This window comes from Thalassophryne amazonica, chromosome 15 (genome assembly GCF_902500255.1).
Source record: "Thalassophryne amazonica chromosome 15, fThaAma1.1, whole genome shotgun sequence".
In the NCBI taxonomy this organism is placed as follows: Eukaryota; Metazoa; Chordata; class Actinopteri; order Batrachoidiformes; family Batrachoididae; genus Thalassophryne; species Thalassophryne amazonica.
The window spans coordinates 70,143,411-70,164,186 of NC_047117.1; the positions used below are offsets into that span (position 1 = coordinate 70,143,411).

Sequence of the window (20,776 nt, forward strand, 5' to 3'; positions counted from 1 at the left end):
TTCTACTTCATTGAGATATATGTTTAAGTTTTTGTTCACCTTGTGTTGTCTCTTGACCTTTAACTCTACCACACCTGTCCCTCATTTTGTCATCAGTTTGAGTTGTATTTAAGTAGCAGCTGGCTCACTGTTCTTTTGCTGGTTCCTTGCGTTTGATCCCTGCTCATGTTGTTCACGCTTTTTGTAAGTACCTTGACCCTTGTTGTACCTCCGTTGTAGCTGTAGTTGGTTCTGTTTTCTCTTTGTTGGGACCACCTCATCTTGTTTTGTTTGGAGTTGATTTTCCACCTTACCTGTTTGGATTGATACTCACTTTTGGAACATAAAACCTTTTGTTTTTGCACTGCCCCTTTAAGTCATTTTTGCTGCCAGCAAATTGGGTTCATTCAGACTTTCTTAAATCATAACAGGTTTTGATGGCAAATTTGACAACAGAATAGGTACTGAAGTCGGAGCTCTGAAGTTTCTTCTTCTTTGGTCTTTGTGATGCCTCAAGGATGTCCAAAGCAGCATAGCACACATCTTCATCCTAGCATTTAAAATGAGTCAGAACTATGAACATGTATATTCTGCTACAATTCATAAGCAGCTGGAATAGTTGAAAGCTTCAGTCAGTGATTTCTGTTGGTTACCTGTTTCCTTCTTGTTTGACTTGTGTTGTCACTTTGAACATGTTTCTTCTCAGCTGTACAAATAAATGGACCTTGATTACATTACTGCGACTGCTTTTCTCAACACATCATCAAAGCGATGTAAAGAACTGAAGAAGAATTACTGATAAAGTGGCACTACCTGTTTTCTGACAAAAGTGATAAACCAGCAGTGAGGAGAGGACAGAAGAAACCACAACTAAAGCTGGACCCAGAGAGAACAGCAGAGTCCAACTAAGACCACATGGAGTCTGATGACGAGGCTCGCTGGATTCTGGATCGAACAAAGTCATGTCCATCACCTGTGTCATATATCGTTGCCATAGAGAATTTTGTAACATTATCATCTTTGCTTTTCATGTATAATGTTTTTTGTCACACTTTGTATTATAGTATCTGTACAGCTTCAGTGATTGACCGTTTCCATGTTTCAGTCTTCTCTTTAGGTTATTTTTCACATTACAACCCCTGGCAAAAATTATGGAATCACCGGCCTCGGAAGATGTTCATTCAGTTGTTTAATTTTGTAGAAAAAAAGCAGATCACAGACATGACACAAAACTAAAGTCATTTCAAATGGCAACTTTCTGGCTTTAAGAAACACTATAAGAAATCAGGAAAAAAAATTGTCAGTCAGTCAGTAACGGTTACTTTTTTAGACCAAGCAGAGGGAAAAAATATGGAATCACTCAATTCAGAGGAAAAAATTATGGAATCATGAAAAACAAAAGAACGCTCCAACACATCACTAGTATTTGGTTGCACCACCTCTGGCTTTTATAACAGCTTGCAGTCTCTGAGGCATGGACTTAATGAGTGACAAACAGTACTCTTCATCAATCTGGCTCCAACTTTCTCTGATTGCTGTTGCCAGATCAGCTTTGCAGGTTGGAGCCTTGTCATGGACCATTTTCTTAAACTTCCACCAAAGATTTTCAATTGGATTAAGATCTGGACTATTTGCAGGCCATGACATTTACCCTATGTGTCTTTTTGCAAGGAATGTTTTCACAGTTTTTGCTCTATGGCAAGATGCATTATCATCTTGTAAAATGATTTCATCATCCCCAAACATCCTTTCAATTGATGGGATAAGAAAAGTGTCCAAAATATCAACGTAAACTTGTGCATTTATTGATGATGTAATGACAGCCACCTTCCCAGTGCCTTTACCTGACATGCAGCCCCATATCATCAATGACTGTGGAAATTTACATGTTCTCTTCAGGCAGTCATCTTCATAAATCTCACTGGAATGGCACCAAACAAAAGTTCCAGCATCATCACCTTGCCCAATGCAGATTCGAGATTCATCACTGAATATGAATTAATCCAGTCATCCACAGTCCACGATTGCTTTTCCTTAGTCCATTGTAACCTTGTTTTTTTCTGTTTAGGTGTTAATGATGGCTTTCGTTTAGCTTTTCTGTATGTAAATCCCATTTCCTTTAGGTGGTTTCTTACAGTTCAGTCACAGACGTTGACTCCAGTTTCCTCCCATTCGTTCCTCATTTGTTTTGTTGTGCATTTTCGATTTGAGACATATTGCTTTAAGTTTTCTGTCTTGACGCTTTGATGTCTTCCTTGGTCTACCAGTATGTTTGCCTTTAACAACCTTCCCATGTTGTTTGTATTTGGTCCAGAGTTTAGACACAGCTGACTGTGAACAACCAACATGTTTTGCAACATTGCGTGATGATTTACCCTCTTTTAAGAGTTTGATAATCCTCTCCTTTGTTTCAATTGACATCTCTCGTGTTGGAGCCATGATTCATGTCAGTCCACTTGGTGCAACAGTTCTCCAAGGTGTGATCACTCCTTTTTAGATGCAGACTAACGAGCAGATCTGATTTGATGCAGGTGTTAGTTTTGGGGATGAAAATGTACAGGGTGATTCCATAATTTATTCCTCAGAATTGAGTCCGTATTTTTTTCCCTCTGCTTGGTCTAAAAAAGTAACGGTTACTGACTGCCACAATTTTTTTTCTGGATTTCTTATAGTGTTTCTTAAAGCCAGAAAGTTGCCATTTGAAATGACTTTAGTTTTGTGTTATGTCTGTGATCTGCTTTTTTTCTACAAAATTAAAGAACTGAATGAACATCCTCCGAGGCCGGTGATTCCATAATTTTTGCCAGGGGTTGTAGAATCATGCATACTGCAAACTACATTTCTAGCTGAGTCTGGCAAAGCATTGTTACACTATAGTTGATCACAGAATAAATTTTCGAAAAGAATTTTCTGTGACAAAATCACTTCCACAGGTGTAAATTTTGCTGTGGCTTTCAAGCATCGAAAGAGGTTGAATCCGATCAACCAGACTGGTGTAATTCTTTGTACATGTTTTGCTCTTCATCCAGAAAAGCTTCATCCGTTCCAGTTGGAATAACAGGAGACTCAAAGTGGGGTCACTGACATCACTTTGACCCCACTTTGATGTTTATGTGCACATAAACATCCAGTTGCTATCTGATTATTGGCCGTTATCTGATTATGAAGTGGTCATGTAAACGACAAAATCCGATATGTTTTATCCAATAACTCCACATCTTAAATCAGATTATTTCTTACTCCAATTGTAATCTTTTTTGGGTTAAGTTAATCAAAGTACTATTTACATGGCAGTCTCTTATTTAGAATATTGTCTTAACTGGGATAACATCTGGGTGTTACTGTCTGTGTAAACACAGCTATTGTCTTTCTGGAGTCGGCTGTAAAAAGTGTATCAGTATGTGGTGAAAAGGTCAAACTTGTAAAGACTTTCCTTAGAGGTGAGATTTGTGTTTTTGGTTCCTCTTCCTTTGAAACAGGGATATACTTCAGAAAAACCAACTAGTGACCAAAGGTGATGACTAGATGTCTTTTGTGTTCAGTTTCTTTGGATGATCCTTGGGGACTGTTGGAATGACTTTGAGACAGATGACTTTGAAGACTTTTGATTATCGCTTGCATTGTAAGGGCGTGTCAGCTACAACATTTTGGCCATGTAGCACGTTTCTCTGTGCATGATCCAACATTCTGGAGCCTCAGTGTCGATGACTACAGGGGTTGGAGAAGAGCAAAGGGGCGCCCACATTTTTCTTGGCTGTGGCAGATTGTCTGCCTGGGTGGTTGCTGTGCAGGACCAAGGCAGTTCTGTAATGTGGTGAATGTGGCAGTGCCTAAAATGATCCGAAGTGGCATGGCAATTTATCCATTTGTGTCAGACATTATTTTACTTATAACTTTTTTCTTCTCCCCACATGACTTGAAATTAAAACTACCAAATTCTGCCTTCCATGCCGTTTGTCCAGACGCACACTGTTGTGCGGTGGTGAATTCAGCCAACTGTGCTTGATGGCTCCCAACTATACAACCAGGCACACAGCAAAGTTTTTGTCATCTTTAATTGTCGATCACTCGAAAATATTTCTGTCACATATCTACCACCATGTTCCTGTACCCTGTCACGTTGTTGCTGTAGTTAGTGATGTCTTCAAATATTTTGTTTCGTCCACAACTGAGAGATATCCATTTTGCTCCCAGATAGGAGTAAAGAAGCTCAGAAAATAAAGTATTCACATTTTGGAAGCTAAAATAGTCTTTTTCCAAAATCAGTTCATCACTGCAGCTCTACTTCAGTCTGTGGGCTGAGGTTTTATAGTTTAACAAACTATAGATAAATATGGTTGTCTCAGGTTTCAGTACAACCCATCCGCATCAATGACTAAATAGATGCAGATGGGGTGGATAATGTCAATGGCGGGGGGGACAAACAGTATTACATATAATTTAATCTGATCATGTGTTTTTAAGGAATTGGGGAACAACCACAATACTACACTTGTTTTCCTGAAGCTTAAACACAACTGGGAATATAACAGACAGTTGCCATATGTTCTGGATAGAAAAATGTCATGCTTGACAAAACTGTGTGATTCGGGATTCTCGTCTTGTAAAAATATTTTTGGATTCATCTTCATTCCTCAGCTTCCACCTTTTTGCTCAGAGTCACTGCAGCAGATCCATATTGGATCTACATGTTGATTTGGCACATTTTACACCCCATGCCCTCCACGTTTCATAGAAAATGTGCAAAGGTGGTCTTGAACCGGGAACCTTCTGATTTTGAAACAAGTGTACTAACCGCTTTATTCCTTCCTGTTTATTTTCACATACTTTTTTGTGGTGTCGAGTTGGTCACCTGTGTCATCTTTTTTTGCAGTGTGATTCTCAATCATTTAAATTCACTGCATAAATGATTAAATACATAGAGAACTCAGAACAAAGTACTCACTCAGTAGGATCCTTGTTGCATTGCCATATGTGAAAAGTGTTTTCCCAGTAAGTTTTTCTTTGTCCTTCACATTCGTCTCTTCAGTTCCACAGTAGTAGAGACCCTCTTCAGACTTTGTGGCATTCTTGATCATAAGGTCGTACGATCCAGATGAGTTGTTTTTCATAAAATGAAAATTAGGGAATTGCTTTAGAAAGTCTCTGTTATAGCTTTCTGGTCTTACAACATGTAGAACAAGAGTAGGCTGGTTCTTATGAGAACAGTTCTTGTACCACACTGTGTATACTCCAATTGATGATTTGCAGTCACAGTAGAGAGTGATGTTGTCTCCTGGATTGACCTTCAACTCAAACACAGATCCAGAGAACCAGTTCTGACTGCAGGAAACAGCTCCTGCAATAGAAGGTGAAATTCTCAACGAAGTATTAACATATAACAATTAAAACAAATGTACATTAAGCTAATACACCATAGAAGCCAGCAACGTGACTTTAATCAAATCTTTTACCAAAGAGAGTGATGAGAATGTGGAGTCCATCCATCTGTGGTAATGATGTGGAAATAAAAAAATGAAACACTGCAGGTGTTGCTCACGTGTTATATTCTGTGCAGACCTTTCCATTAAAGGAAATGCAAACTGCAGGAGGCATGTCCAGTGAAACATTTTCATCTGTGGGTTTTTTTCCCCTCGTACGTGATGATGATCTGAGCCAAAATTCAGAGGTTAACACACGTAACAACAAAACTGAACCCAAACCTCAACTGACTGAAGCTGTACAATAACTGCCGCTGTGTACTTGTAAGATGGACAGTGCATTGTGTGTTATTGACCACTGGAAACTAACACTGCAGTGTTTGTGTCGACGACTGAAACATTTCACAGATATGATACACCAGCACTGTTCATGAGTGGAAAGTGTTAAATCATTCCTGTTAATACACTGAGAAGTGTAGTCTGTGTCACTGCCTCCAAATCTTTTTTCTTGGAGACCCCTGCATTTGTACCGAACAAAGGGTGAGCCTCTCCCGCCTGCGTGCATACTCGCTCACTCGTGTGCATCCAAGCATTAAGCACAAACTGCGTGCCGCATTCATACACGTACACTGAAAAACACTGATTCATCCCAGTTGTTTTGTTGGAATGTGTATGTATGTGTGTGTGTATACACACACACAGTGGATCCAGTAAGTGTTCGTGGTGCTTCACTTTTTCCACATTTTATGTTACAACCTTATTCCAAAATGGATGAAATCCATTCTTTCCTTCAAAATTCGACACACAATACCCCATAATGACGATGTGAAAAAAGTTTTCTTGAGATATTTGCAAATTTATTAATAAAAATAAAACTAAGAAATCACGTGTACATAAGTATTCACAGCCTTTGTCATGAAGCTCAAAATTGCGCTCACGTGCATCCTGTTTCCACTAATCATCCTTGAGATGTTTCTACAGCTTAATTGGGGTTTACTTGGGGTAAATTCAGTTGATTGGACATCACTTGGAAAGGCACACATCTGTCTCCTATACAGTCCCACAGTTGACTGTGCACATCAGAACACAAACCAATCATGAAGTCAAAGGAATTGTCTGTAGAACTCCGCAACAGCATTGTCTTGAGGCACAAATCTGGGGAAGGGTACAGAAACATTTCTGCTGCTTTGAAGGTCCCAATGAGCACAGTGGCCTCCATTATCCATAAATATATGTAAGTAAACTTTACTGGAGTTAGATATTCCGTTCACTCCAGATGAGCTTAGTCTTGGGCTGGTGAGAACACCTGTTAGCATTAGCTTAGCATTGCCAGCTAAAGACGATGGCTTTCGGACTGTGGTTAGGGCCTAGGGCCTGGTACCCGGATCACACTCACCACTGTGAACCAATTTTCTGCCTTGGATATGCCTGTTGTTACCCTTTGAGCCCAGAGGTACTTCCACTGCTATCTCCAGGCCCGAAATGCCATGCGTTAGTGATAGAGGATTCTGTCACCCACAAAGTCACATTATAGGTGCCGGCTAACATTAAATGTATTCCTTGGGTCAGAGCACCCGACATTGCCTCTTACCTTAGGGTGATGATGTTGCAAAAAGGCAAACAGACAAAGGAACATGACACTAGATATAGCCACATAGTTATTCACGTCGGCGCCAATGAATTGAGCATGAAGCGCTTGGAGATCACAAAAATGGACATAGAGGGGACTCGCCAGAAAGATGTGTGGGAATCAAGTAATAGTCTCTGGTTCACTTCCCTCCTGGGGTAATGATGAGGCTTTTAGCAGGCTAACATCATTGAATAGGTTGCTGGTGCAATTTCGTAGACAGCAAGGCTTTTGTTTCATTGTTAACTGGCCCTTGGTTAGGGGCTGCCGTCATTTGCTGAGTCGGACGGTCTTCACCCTACTGGGGAAGGCGCCGCCATTTTATCTGCTGTATAAATGGAGCTCTACAGAGAGGGTATCATTAAGACTGTACAGCAGGCCATGGAGCAGGTGATTAGAGAACCTGCAGGGCTTATGACTAATGTGGATTTGGAATCCATTACATGAGCTAGGAAATGAGTGCAGAAAATCCACTATGGAGATAGTGCAGTTTATGTGGCAGGGAGGGAAATTCGTCATGTTGAGACTGTGGCCTGTTTCTGCAGATGTGTCCATAAAAAAAATGTTTGTGTCATTTACTTACAACCTCTGTGGAATTTCTTAAACCTTAACCTAGTGTGAGGCATCTTATATATGCTACTCTTGAATCATCCCCAAATCCCAACAATCCAATTGTTAACCCCACTGGGGTCCTTGATCTGGGTCTCATTAACATAAGGTCATTGTCCTCAAAATCTCTGATTAATGATTTAATTATGAAACACCACTTAGATTTTTTTTATGTGAAACCTGGTTTAAACCTACTGCTGTCCTCACCCTTAAATGAGGCCTGCCCACCAGTGTACACATTTAGTTATGTTCCTTGCGATATGAAACAAGACGGATAAAAGAATAAAAGAATAAAAGTCAATCATGATACTTTGTCACCGTATATCGGCCCACTGGCCCATACTTTGAATTCTTAGATTAATTTTATGAGTTTATCTCTTGTCAACCAGTCAAACCTTATTTGTCAACCAGTGCAGATAATATTCTGATTGCCGGTGACATTCATATAAATAAGCCTTCACCCTCTGCAAATCATTTATGGATTGGCATTTCAGCAATGCACTCAGGGTTCGACACACATTTATGGAAATACCCTGAATTTGTCGTACCTCTGATTGAAAAGGAACAATGCTGGTTCCATCCTGGTCGTGGAACAAGTGACCAGCTCTTCAGTCTTACAAGGATTCTGGAGGGGGCCTTGAAGTATTCTGATTCAGTCTACATGTGTTTTGTGGAGTTGGAGAAGGTGTATGATCGGGTACCCTGGGAGATGCTGTGGGAGGTGTTGTGGGAGTATGGAGTGAGTGGGTCCATTCTCAGGGCCATCCAATCTCTGTACTCACAAAGTGAGAGCTTTGTTAGGGTGCTCAGCAGTAAGTTGGAGTTGTTTCTAGTGGGGGTTGTCCTCTGCCAGAGCTGCACCTTGTCACCAATCCTTTTTGTGATATTCATGGATAGGATATCAAGGCATACTCGGGGGGAGGAGGATCTCATCACTGCTTTTTGCAGTTGATGTGATCCGGTTGGCTTCGTCGGCCTGTGACTTCCAGCACTCGCTGGGTCAGTTCTCAGCCAAATGTGAAGTGGCTGGGATGAGAATCAGCACCTCTAAATCTGAGGCCATGGTTCTCAGCAGGAACTGTCGCGCAATTTCTTATTTTTAAACTCGGACAACACTGAGATGATCGTTCTTGCTCCAGCGAGAGATTGGCATCAACTTGATGCCTATTTTGGTGTCTCTTCACTGGCTTCCTGTCTGTGTGTGATCGGATTTTAAGGTTCTGCTATTCACCTATCAAATTATTCATGGACAGCACACTTGGCTGACCTAAATGAGCCCTATGTACCAGCCTAGACTCTGTGTTCTCAGGGTGCAGGGCTACTTTGTACCCCTAGGATGAATAAAAAGTCTGCCGGCCACAGAGTCTTCTCTTATCATGCACCTTTTTTGTAGAATGATCTCCCTATGGCAATAAAACAGTCAGATTCTGTTGAGACATTCAAGTCTAGAGTAGAGAAGCTTGAATCTTCGACTGGACTGGGTTGCTTGATGCGAGGACCTTACGCTTCAAATCGCAGAAGCTTCCTCAGCTAAAATTCTTGCTCTGGTAGTCTGACTTATTTCTTGACTCTTGTAGAGAAGAACAAACAGAAGCCACAAAAGCTGGAGTTTTAAACCTAACCAGCCCCTCCTACCAAGGGGCAGACTGCTATTGGCTAGTGACTAAACAATAGCTTTAATTAGCACCTATTGTGCTGTAGTTAGCACCCTCCTAATGACAGGGTAGCTGTCCCTCCTAACGATGGGACTGATGCCTCTCCTGACGGCTCTCCTGATGACGTGAATGACTCATTACCATGAACAAAAGACTGAAACCTCTTTGACCTGAGTACCCCATTGTAAAGACGGGACAAAGCGTGGCTCAGACCCCTCCCTGGTTAAGGCTGGGTTTCAACTGTTTCACATACAATTCCTCCTTCACTCCTCTTTCAAACTATTTCTTCTCTCTGGCTAAGATTTTAACATCCTTGTCCTCAAACATGTGGTTAGTGTCTTTAAGGTGGAGAAGAACTGCAGACTGAGGTCCACTGGCGCCCTCTCTGCGGTGCTGGTATATCCTTTTGTGTAACGGCTGCTTAGTCTCATCTATGTAGTGCTCGTTACAGTTTTCCTGACATCTGATAGAATTGCTCTGCCATAATCCCTTTGGATACCTGTGTGTTAATGTTCAAATCTTCAGAATGAGTGCATTATTTTAAAATTAACAGATATGTGTTATATACCCACTTTGTACATTTTAAGAGTTTACATTAATGTAGCTATTCTATCCGGAATAATTTGATTTATAAATCAAAACCATAAGTCGAACCTGCTTCCCATTTCAAGAACTCTGCCTCATCGCTGGACCACTGTATGGGGTTAAGGAAAAATGATTTTTTTTTTTTTTTTTTGTGGCAGTTTGGCAGCCAGGCTCTTTCTGCTGTGGGTAGAGTTGAGTTGAGTTCCTCTTGGCTACCTCACTGCTGCAAAATGCATAGCAGACAGGGGCAAAAGGGATGATAAATGTTTTTCAAGTTATTAGCTATGTAAAAAAAAAAATCTTAGCGGTCTCAAAGTTATTGGAACTAAATTGATCGGAAGATAATTGGTCCGATGATGGTTTTAAAACTTGTCTGAAAAGCTAATCCACTAACAAAAACATTAGTTTAGATAATTATTGGTTAACAGATTAGCTGAACAGTGCCCACCACTGGTGCTATATAAACTAGTCAGCAGCAGAACAACACTTATACCACATGAAACGTACTTGAATGTGTCACACAGCGCACGTCTCCAACACTCAATGTGCTACAAGGATGCAGATGAAATGTGTAAAGTACAAGACATCAGTGACATAAAGCTCACATTCTGTGAATAAAGTGCACTTGGTTCACACCAACCTTTAGCTTTTAGAAATGGAGTAATTTCAACAGGTCATTCATTCAATGCATTTTTTCTTCAAGCCTGTGTGAGCTGTTGCCAACAGAGTAGATCAGTACCTACCGATGAGACGTGAACACATCAGGGCCGTGCACAGACACCTTCAGACGACCCCGAAGCTGCGTTTGTGGATGTCTGAGGGACTTTGTGCCTCGTGGTTTCCTGTAAAATTGAATTATAACTGACATTTTTCAGGTTGATGCTCACTTCGTTGAAAGCCGTGTTGTTGGACAGGAGCCTTTTAATATCAAACACTGTAGATGTTTGTGATTTATTTATTTATGTGGTTATGTCTGATTAGATACAAGCAGGAAATTATTTGGGAAAAATGGTTTGACTAAAAAACTTATGATTTCATTTTAAACAATCTAAAGATGATAAATAAAACAAGGACTGCTGTGAACAATTATTTTCAAAATCAAGTCATCAGTTGATTGTTTTTTTTGTGAATAAATAATCAGAAAGCAAATAAATAATACTGTCATAAATCATTTACATATTTATGTGTTTGTTGTCAGCAGTCCCTTTTGTTGGTGTGTTTGGAGGGAGGTAGTGTGTCTGTGGTTGGTCAGATTGTTGTCGTGGACCTCGTCCATGCGATGTGATGTTTAACATGAACGTGTGAAGTCCACACTGGAAGAAATATCACAGAACCTCTCATGACAAAATTTTATTATGTATCAACGATGACATTTACAATTAGCCAGCAACAAAATTTTGATCAGCAGTTAGCATCCATGTGTCCCAACCATACAGAAAGACAGGGAGTGCCAGGATCCGAAAGACTTGGACCTTTGTTCACTTGCATGAGTGTTGCATCACCAAAATGCCTTTGCTTAGGGACCTTGTGACTCCATAAGCTCTTCTGTGCTTTTCTTTATCTCATAGGCTGAGGATCCTGGGACATCTCCTGACAAATTTTTACGTTTTCAAGGCAAACATGTGGATGTCTGATGAATGTGTCCAGGAAGTCCTTGAAAGACTGAATTCTGGTTTTGATTGAAGACAACCCAGACAATTTGACTCCTTCCTCAGCTTTTCAAGTGCCCAATCAAAGCAACCACTGATTCCACAAATATCACAGTGTCATCCACAAAGTCAAAATTTTTTTTGTGTTGTCTGCTGTATTGAGTTATCAGATTGCATAGTCACGTAGTTGTTTATGTTGTGAAGGACAGAACATGATGATGCAAGTGTTTGCATGTAAAAACCAGACTGATGACACCAGACACCCATGTTAACTGAAAGAGGTGGAAGCTTCTCTGGCTGCTCTGGACGGGTTCGGGGAAACTCTTCAATGGGCATATTTGTTCCATCATTAGTCACAGTTTCATGGTGGACTGGAGCAGGTTAGGACTTTGTTGTGAAAAAACAATTCAGATCTTTGCTCAATTCATCCATGTATAGTAGTGTTCATAATAATAGTAGTGCTATGTGACTAAAAAGATTAATCCAGATTAATCCACCCCCTTTTCTACTTTTTTTTTTACTACTAATAGTCCAATTTCATAGCCTTAAGAGTGTGCATATCATGAATGCTTGGTCTTGTTGGATTTGTGAGAATCTACTGAATCTACTGGTACCTTGTTTCCCATGTAACAATAAGAAATATACTCAAAACCTGGATTAATCTTTAGTCACATACACTCAACAAAAATATAAACGCAACACTTTTTGTTTTGCTCCCATTTTGTATGAGATGAACTCAAAGATCTAAAACTTTTTCCACATACAGTAGCTTCTGGGAAAGGTGCAAGTTGCAATAAACTGTGATGCCAAGCGCTAAGGATACATGCTATCCAGTCACAGCAGATGAAAATTTTTTTTACTACTGAGCAAACATCATTTAGACTTTTTTAGGTTCAATGATTCCACGGCGTGTAGATGTTATGGCGTCTGTGACCCCATGGCCTTGGCAGAGGTTTGCACTCTCTGAGTACTTCTAGTTTTTCTGTTGTTATATTATTACCGCAGGCTTTGTTTTCTGTTCATCATTTTTTTCTGTCGGTATTTTGTAGTCTCTGGTTTTGTGTTCTGTTTATTATGTATTTTCTGTTTATCATACCTTTGTCATGCTGTTTATGACTTACTCATGTGGTTTATTCAGTTGTTGTTTTTCCATTGTACACTCAACAAAAATATAAACGCAACACTTTTGGTTTTGCTCCCATTTTGTATGAGATGAACTCAAAGATCTAAAACTTTTTCCACATACACAATATCACCATTTCCCTCAAATATTGTTCACAAACCAGTCTAAATCTGTGATAGTGAGCACTTCTCCTTTGCTGAGATAATGCATCCCACCTCATAAGTGTGCCATATCAAGATGCTGATTAGACACCATGATTAGTGCACAGGTGTGCCTTAGACTGCCCACAATAAAAGGCCACTCTGAAAGGTGCAGTTTTATCACACAGCACAATGCCACAGATGTTGCAAGATTTGAGGGAGCGTGCAATTGGCATGCTGACAGCAGGAATGTCAACCAGAGCTGTTGCTCGTGTATTGAATGTTCATTTCTCTACCATAAGCCGTCTCCAAAGGTGTTTCAGAGAATTTGGCAGTACATCCAACCAGCCTCACAACCGCAGACCACGTGTAACCACACCAGCCCAGGACCTCCACATCCAGCATGTTCACCTCCAAGATCGTCTGAGACCAGCCACTCGGACAGCTGCTGAAACAATCGGTTTGCATAACCAAAGAATTTCTGCACAAACTGTCAGAAGCCGTCTCAGGGAAGCTCATCTGCATGCTCGTCGTCCTCATCGGGGTCTCAACTTGACTCCAGTTCGTCGTCGTAACCGACTTGAGTGGGCAAATGCTCACATTCGCTGGTGTTTGGCACGTTGGAGAGGTGTTCTCTTCACGGATGAATCCCGGTTCACACTGTCCAGGGCAGATGGCAGACAGCGTGTGTGGCGTCGTGTGGGTGAGCGGTTTTCTGATGTCAATGTTATGGATCAAGTGGCCCATGGTGGCGGTGGGGTTATGGTATGGGCAGGCATCTGTTATGGACGAAGAACACAGGTGCATTTTATTGATGGCATTTTGAATGCACAGAGATACCGTGACGAGATCCTGAGGCCCATTGTTGTGCCATACATCCAAGAACATCACCTCATGTTGCAGCAGGATAATGCACGGCCCCATGTTGCAAGGATCTGTACACAATTCTTGGAAGCTGAAAATGTCCCAGTTCTTGCATGGCCGGCATACTCACCGGACATGTCACCCATTGAGTATGTTTGGGATGCTCTGGACCGGCGTATACGACAGCGTGTACCAGTTCCTGCCAATATCCAGCAACTTCGCACAGTCACTGAAGAGGAGTGGACCAACATTCCACAGGCCACAACTGACAACCTGATCAACTCTATGCGAAGGAGATGTGTTGCACTGCATGAGGCAAATGGTGGTCACACCAGATACTGACTGGTATCCCCCCCAATAAAACAAAACTAATCATGGTGTCTAATCAGCATCTTGATATGGCACACCTGTGAGGTGGGATGGATTATCTCAGCAAAGGAGAAGTGCTCACTATCAGATTTAGACTGGTTTGTGAACAATATTTGAGGGAAATGGTGATATTGTGTATGTGGAAAAAGTTTTAGATCTTTGAGTTCATCTCATACAAAATAGGAGCAAAACCAAAAGTGTTGCGTTTATATTTTTGTTGAGTGTAGCACTACTATTATTCTGAACACTACTGTACCTCCTGACAACCTGCAGTTGATATTTAATGTCTTCTTTTGAAGAAAATTCTTCTGTGCTCCGCTCCACCATGAAGCTGTGCAACCAGTGATGTAACAAACAAAAGTTGTAGGGACAAAAAACAAATCATGAAAACACTGTTTGAACTTTATCTCATTGTTACACAGCCTGTGACAAGCGTTTATTGACATTTTTATGCCTTTTATCTGCTACGGGTTTTCACGGCAGAATAGGTGCTGAAGTCAGAGCTCTGAAGTTTCTTTTTATTTGGTCTTTGTGGTGCCTCAAGGACGTCCAAAGTAGCGTAGCACACATCTTCATCCTAGGATTTAAAATGAATCAGAACCATGATCATGTACATTCTGCTCCTATTCATAAGCAGCAGGAACAGCTGAAAGCTTCAGTCAAGTGATTTTTGTTGGTTACCTGTTTCCTTCTTGTTTGACTTGTGTTGTCACTTTGAACAACATGATTCTCTTCAGCTGTACAAATAAACAGACCTTGATTACATTACTGCTCCCAAAGTACAGAAACACAGAACTGATTCACAACACCAACAAGACTGCTTTTATCAACACATCATCAAAGCGATGTAAAGAACTGAAGAAGAATTACTGATAAAAGTGGCGTTACCTGTTTTCTGACCAAAGTGATAAACCAGCAGCGAGGAGAGGACAGAAGAAACCACGACTAAAGCTGGACACAGAGAGAACAGCAGAGTCCAACAAAGACTACAGTCACAGGGAGTCTGGTTACGACGCTTGCTGGGTTCTGAATCGAACACAAAGTCATGTCCATCAGCTGTGTCATATATCGTTGCCATAGAAAATATTTTAACATTATCATCTTTGCTTTTCATGTATAATATTTTATGTCACACTTTGTATTTTAGTATCTGTACGGCTTCAGTGATTGGCCGTTTCCATGTTTCAGTCTTCTCTTTAGGTTATTTTTCACATTAGAATCATGCATTCTGCAAACTACATTTCTAGCTGAGTCTGGCAAAGCATTGTTACAGTATACAGTGGTGTAGCTTAGCAAAAATTTCTGGAACAATTTTTCCTTTTTTGATAAAAGTATGGACTTTGGCACACACATTCTAAATTAACTAAAGTTTATTTTCAGGTATGGAGCCATCGTGGAGCTGACCTCCAATGAGCTACAGGGGTCAATAACAAATTTCACAGGGGTCAAAATTTTAAAATGCCCCAATAATGGTGAAAATTATACCACATTATTTGTCTTATCATAACAATTTAAAAAAATGTATAGTTTGGAGTGTCTGACTGAATTTCCTGGAGTTAAGGGGTAAAAACAGCAAAAATGGTGATAAAGGTCAGTTTTAGTTTGTAAAGAGGTCAAAAGTTAAAGTTGCTCCAGTGTTGGATTAAAAAAAAGATGCAAATTATTGGTTGAGTTATTAGAGTTTTAAAAAGGAATAATTTGCACCATCTACCATGCTTAGTTATCATGTTACTGGATAACATTTGTCATAAGTCATAGAATCCAGTGGACTTCGACCTTGTTTGACCTTTACTTTGGAACACAGTCAAAACTATTCCATTTATTAATCCTTTTATTTCAACCAATAATTTGCAAAATGTTTTACCAAATTTGGAGCAGCTTTAGCTTTTGACCCCTGTACAAACTGAAACTTATCTTTGTCACTATTTTTGCTGTTTTTACCCCATAACTCCAGAACATTCAGTCATCAATAGACCAAACTACACCTTTTTAGAATCATTATGATCAGACAATGTGGTATAGGTTTCAACATGAATGAAGCATTTTTAAATTTTCACCCCTGTGTAATTCTTTGACCCCTGTAGCTCATTAGAGATCAGCTCCAGGATGGCTCCATATCTAAAAAATAAACATTAGTTAATTCAGAATATGTGTGCCAAATTCCATACTTTTATCACAAAATGAACAATTGTTTTGCTATGCTGCCCCACTAAAAATGACAAAATCCGATATGCTTTATCCAATAACGACTGTTATCTGATCATGAGAACTCAGATTGACATACCTGGATTTCTCCATGATACTCCCTTTTCTTTGGTACCTGTATAACATTCATGAGATTTATTTCGTTCTTTTACATTTGTGCATGTCTATACGCAAACGACACCAGGATTTTCAGATGTACAGCGGGATGGACTGCTGTCTCATTGGGCCTCATAACATCCATCACCAGATCACAAAGTTCAAAGTCCATTGGGAGTCCAAAAAAATGCGGTTCAACAGTTATTTCAGCGTTCTAAACAGCAAATTTTTTCAGCGACCTGTGTGGATCTTAGACATAATGATTGAAGTTGACTGGCATTTGCTGAAAGAATGGCGTCATACAGTAGTGTTCAGAATAATAGTAGTGTTATGTGACTAAAAAGATTAATCCAGGTTTTGAGTATATTTCTTATTGTTACATGGGAAACAAGGTACCAGTAGATTCAATAGATTCTCACAAATCCAACAAGACAAAGCATTCATGATATGCACACTCTTAAGGCTATGAAATTGGGCTATTAATAAAAAAAAGTAGAAAAGGGGGTGTTCACAATAATAGTAGTGTGGCATTGAGTCAGTGAGTTCGTCAATTTTGTGGAACAAACAGGTGTGACTCAGGTGTCCCCTATGTAAGGATGAAGCCAGCACTGTTGAACATGCTTTTCTCTTTGAAAGCCTGAGGAAAATGGGACGTTTAAGACATTGTTCAGAAGAACAGCATAGTTTGATTAAAGGGCAATTCTACGGTAACGGAATTACAATCTGAGCTAATCCAAGGGCCGCAGACAGTTTGTAAGACGACCCCCAAACTCTGAATTCAAGCCACAGTTCACAGTGAAGACAGTGAAGCATGGTGGTGCAAGCATCATGATATGGGCATGTTTCTCCTACTATGGTGTTGGGCCTATATATCACATACCAGGTATCATGGATCAGTTTGGATATGTCAAAATACTTGAAGAGGTCATGTTGCCTTATGCTGAAGAGGACATGCCCTTGAAATGGGTGTTTCAACAAGACAATGACCCCAAGCACACTAGTAAACCAGCAAAATCTTGGTTCCAATCCAACAAAATTAATGCCTCGCAGATGTGAAGAAATCATGAAAAACTGTGGTTATACAACTAAATACTAGTTAAGTGATTCACAGGATTGCTAAAAAAGCAGTTTGAACATAATAATTTTGAGTTTGTAGCGTCAACAGCAGATGCTACTATTATTGTGAACACCCCCTTTTCTACTTTTTTTTTTTTTTTTTTTTTACTAATAGCCCAATTTCATAGCCTTAAGAGTGTACATATCATGAATGCTTGGTTTTGTTGGATTTGTGAGAATCTACTGAATCTACTGGTACCTTGTTTCCCATGTAACAATAAGAAATATACTCAAAACCTGGATTAGTCTTTTTAGTCACATAGCACTACTATTATTCTGAACACTACTGTATTTGCTCAGTTTTAGTGTGTGAGGACATCAACCATGTATCTCCATGCAGGGAAGTGGGGAGGGGGAGCGTTTTTTTTTTTTCCTCTGTCCAGTCTGGTTTTTCTTCAGGACTTGCCCTTTCTCTACTTCCAAAGAAATCTAACGAATGAACTGAAACCATTTAAACCCATTTTTTTTCCAATTATTGGATAACTGAAGCGTATGTAAACACGTCAGCTCAGATTGTTACAGTTATCTGATTATTATGGTCATGTAAACGTGCTCAGTGATATTATGAAAGTTAATATGATCCATTGGTCACCAGAGGTTGCCTGAGGTCTTGTCTGCAATGCAAGATCGGAATACTCCACATCTGAAATCAGACTGTTTACTCTGATTGGAATCATATTCAAGTTAAATTAATCAGAAAGTGCTATTTACGTGGCAGTGTGTTATTCAGAATGTTGTCTTAACTGGGATAACATCTGAGTGTTACTGTCTGTGTAAACACAGCTATTGTCTTTGTGGACTCGGCTGTAAAACGTGTATCAGTATACGGTGAAAATGTAGAACTTGGAGAGACTTTAATTTTGGTTCCTCTGCCTTTGAAACAGAGATACACATCAGAAGAACTTAAGGAATCATGATGTCACTGAACAGAGATGTTTGGCACTGCCTGAATATTTACAGGAGAGCACTGGTCCAAGGCTTTATTATTCTGACTATTGTGACTCACTGTGTGGTTCTGAGACTTATGTGTGACCAACTTGTGACCAAAGATGATGACTAGATGCATTTTATGTTCAGTTTCTTTGGATGATCCTTGGGGACTGTCGGAATGACTGAGTCAGATGACTTTGAAGACTTTTGATTATCGCTTGCATTGTAAGGGCGTGTCAGCTACAACATTTTGGCCATGTAGCGCGTTTCTCTGTGCATGATCTAACATTCTGGAGCCTCAGTGTTGATAGAAGTGCTGGAGAAGAGCAAAGGAAAGGGGCGCCCACATTTTTCATGGCTGTGGCAGATTGTCTGCCTGGGTGGTTGCTGTGCAGGACCAAGAAAGTTTGATAATGTGGTGAACGTGGCACTAGCCTAAAATGATCTGAAGTGACATGGCAATTTACCTTGTTTTTGTCATTGTCGATCCCTCAAAAATATTAGTGTCATATAACAATCACCATGTTCATCTTCATTCTTTGGCTTCTACCTTTTTGCTCAGGGTCACCACAACAGATCCATATTGGATCTGCATGTTGATTTGGCACATTGTACACCCCATGCACTCCTGTGCCCTGTCACATTTTTGCTGTAGTTAGTGATGTCTTCAAATATGTTGTTTCGTCCACAACAGAGAGATATCCATTTTGCTCCCAGATAGGAGGAAAGAAACTCAGAAAATAACTAAAGTATTCACATTTAGGAAGCATAAATAGTCTGATCAAAAGTCAATTCATCACTGCAGCTTGACTTCAGTCTGTGGGATGAACTTTTATAGTTTAACAAGCTACAGATAAATATGGTTGTCTTTGGTTTTAGTACACCCCATCTGCATCATTTACTAAGTAGATGCAGATTGGGTGGATAATGTCAATGGGGGGGAATTAAACAGCATTACATGTAATGTGATAATGTTTCTGGGGATTTTTTTTTAACTTCATCTAAACAACCACAGTACTAAACTCCCCCTTAAGCTTAAACACAGCCAGGAATGTGGCAGAAACATTTGGCATATAATCAGGATAGAAAATGTCACGCTTGACAAAACTGTATAATTCAGGACTTCTCCTGTTGTAAAAATGTTTTAGAAGCTTCATTCTTTGGCTTCTAACTTCTTGCTCAGAGTCACCACAGCAGATCAATATTGGATCTGCATATTGATTTGGCACATTTTACACCCCATGCCCTCCACATTACATAGAAAAGGGACACAGGTGCTCTTTAACCGAGAACCTTCTGATTTTGAAACAAGCGTACTAACCGCTTTTTTCCTTCTTGTTTATTTTCACATAGTTTTTTGTGGCATGATGGACTTGATGTCATGTTGGTCACCTGTGTCATCTTTTTTTTTTTTTGCAGTGTGATTCTCAATCATATGTTTAAAGTCACTGCATAAATTATTAAATACATAGAGAACTCAGAACAAAGTACTCACTCAGTTGGATCCTTGTTGCATTACCATATGTGAAAATTGTTTTCCCAGAAAGCTTTTGTCCATTCTTCTTCTTTGTCTCTTCAGTTCCACAGTAGTAGAGACCCTCGTCAGACTTTGTGGCGTTCTTGATCAGAAGGTCATAGGATCCAGATGAGGAGTTCTTCATAAAATGAAAATTAGAAAATAGCTCTAGAAAGTCTCCGTAAAAACCTTTTGGTCCTTGAGTAATGAGAACAAGAGTAGGCTGGTTCTCATGAGAACAGTTCTTGTACCACATTGAGTATACTCCAGTTGATGATTTGCAGTCACAGTAGAGAGTGATGTTGTCTCCTGGATTGACTGTCAGCTCAAACACAGATCCAGAGAACCAGTTCTGACTGCAGGAAACAGCTCCTGGAATACAAGCAGGTGAAATTCTCAACCAAGTAATAACATATAAAAAATGAAACACATGTACATTAAACTAATACACCATAGAAGCCAGCAACGTGACTTGTATCAAATCTTTTACCAAAGAGAGTGATGAGAATGTGGAGTCCATCCATCTGTGGTGATGATGTGGAAATAAAAAAAATGAAACACTGCAGGTGTTGCTCACGTGTTATATTCTGTGCAGACCTTTCCATTAAAGGAAATGCAAATTGCAGTAGGCATGTCCAGTGAAACATTTTGATCTGTGTTTTTTTTTTTTTCTTCTGGTAAGTACATGATGATGATCTGAGCCAAAATTCAGAGGTTAACACATGTAACAACAAAACTGAACCCAAACCTCAACTGACTGGAGCTGTACAATAACAGCTGCTGTGTACTTGTAAGATGGACAGTGCATTGTGTGTTATTGACCACTGGAAACCAACACTGCAGTGTTTGTGTCGACGACTGAAACATTTCACAGATATGATACACCAGCGCTG

The 20,776-nt window shown here is 40.0% G+C and overlaps 2 long non-coding RNA genes across 3 annotated transcripts in view; one reads left to right on the top strand and one right to left on the bottom strand.

Annotated features, from left to right (window-relative positions):
• Positions 1 to 15,028, bottom strand: LOC117526219. 2 transcript variants are annotated; one of them, XR_004565231.1, is made up of 3 exons: positions 14,909 to 15,028; positions 14,702 to 14,757; positions 1 to 529 (listed from the first exon to the last, which is right to left on the bottom strand). It is a non-coding gene; the product is annotated as an uncharacterized LOC117526219 (long non-coding RNA). The 2 variants fall into 2 exon arrangements; XR_004565232.1 differs by lacking the exon at positions 1 to 529 and adding an exon at positions 14,480 to 14,597.
• LOC117526220 overlaps positions 7,607 to 20,776 on the top strand; it is a 21,561-nt gene continuing 8,391 nt past the window's right edge. Inside the window, exon 1 of the long non-coding RNA XR_004565233.1 lies at positions 7,607 to 7,641. This is a non-coding gene — a long non-coding RNA (uncharacterized LOC117526220). The remainder of the gene's footprint in view (positions 7,642 to 20,776) is intronic.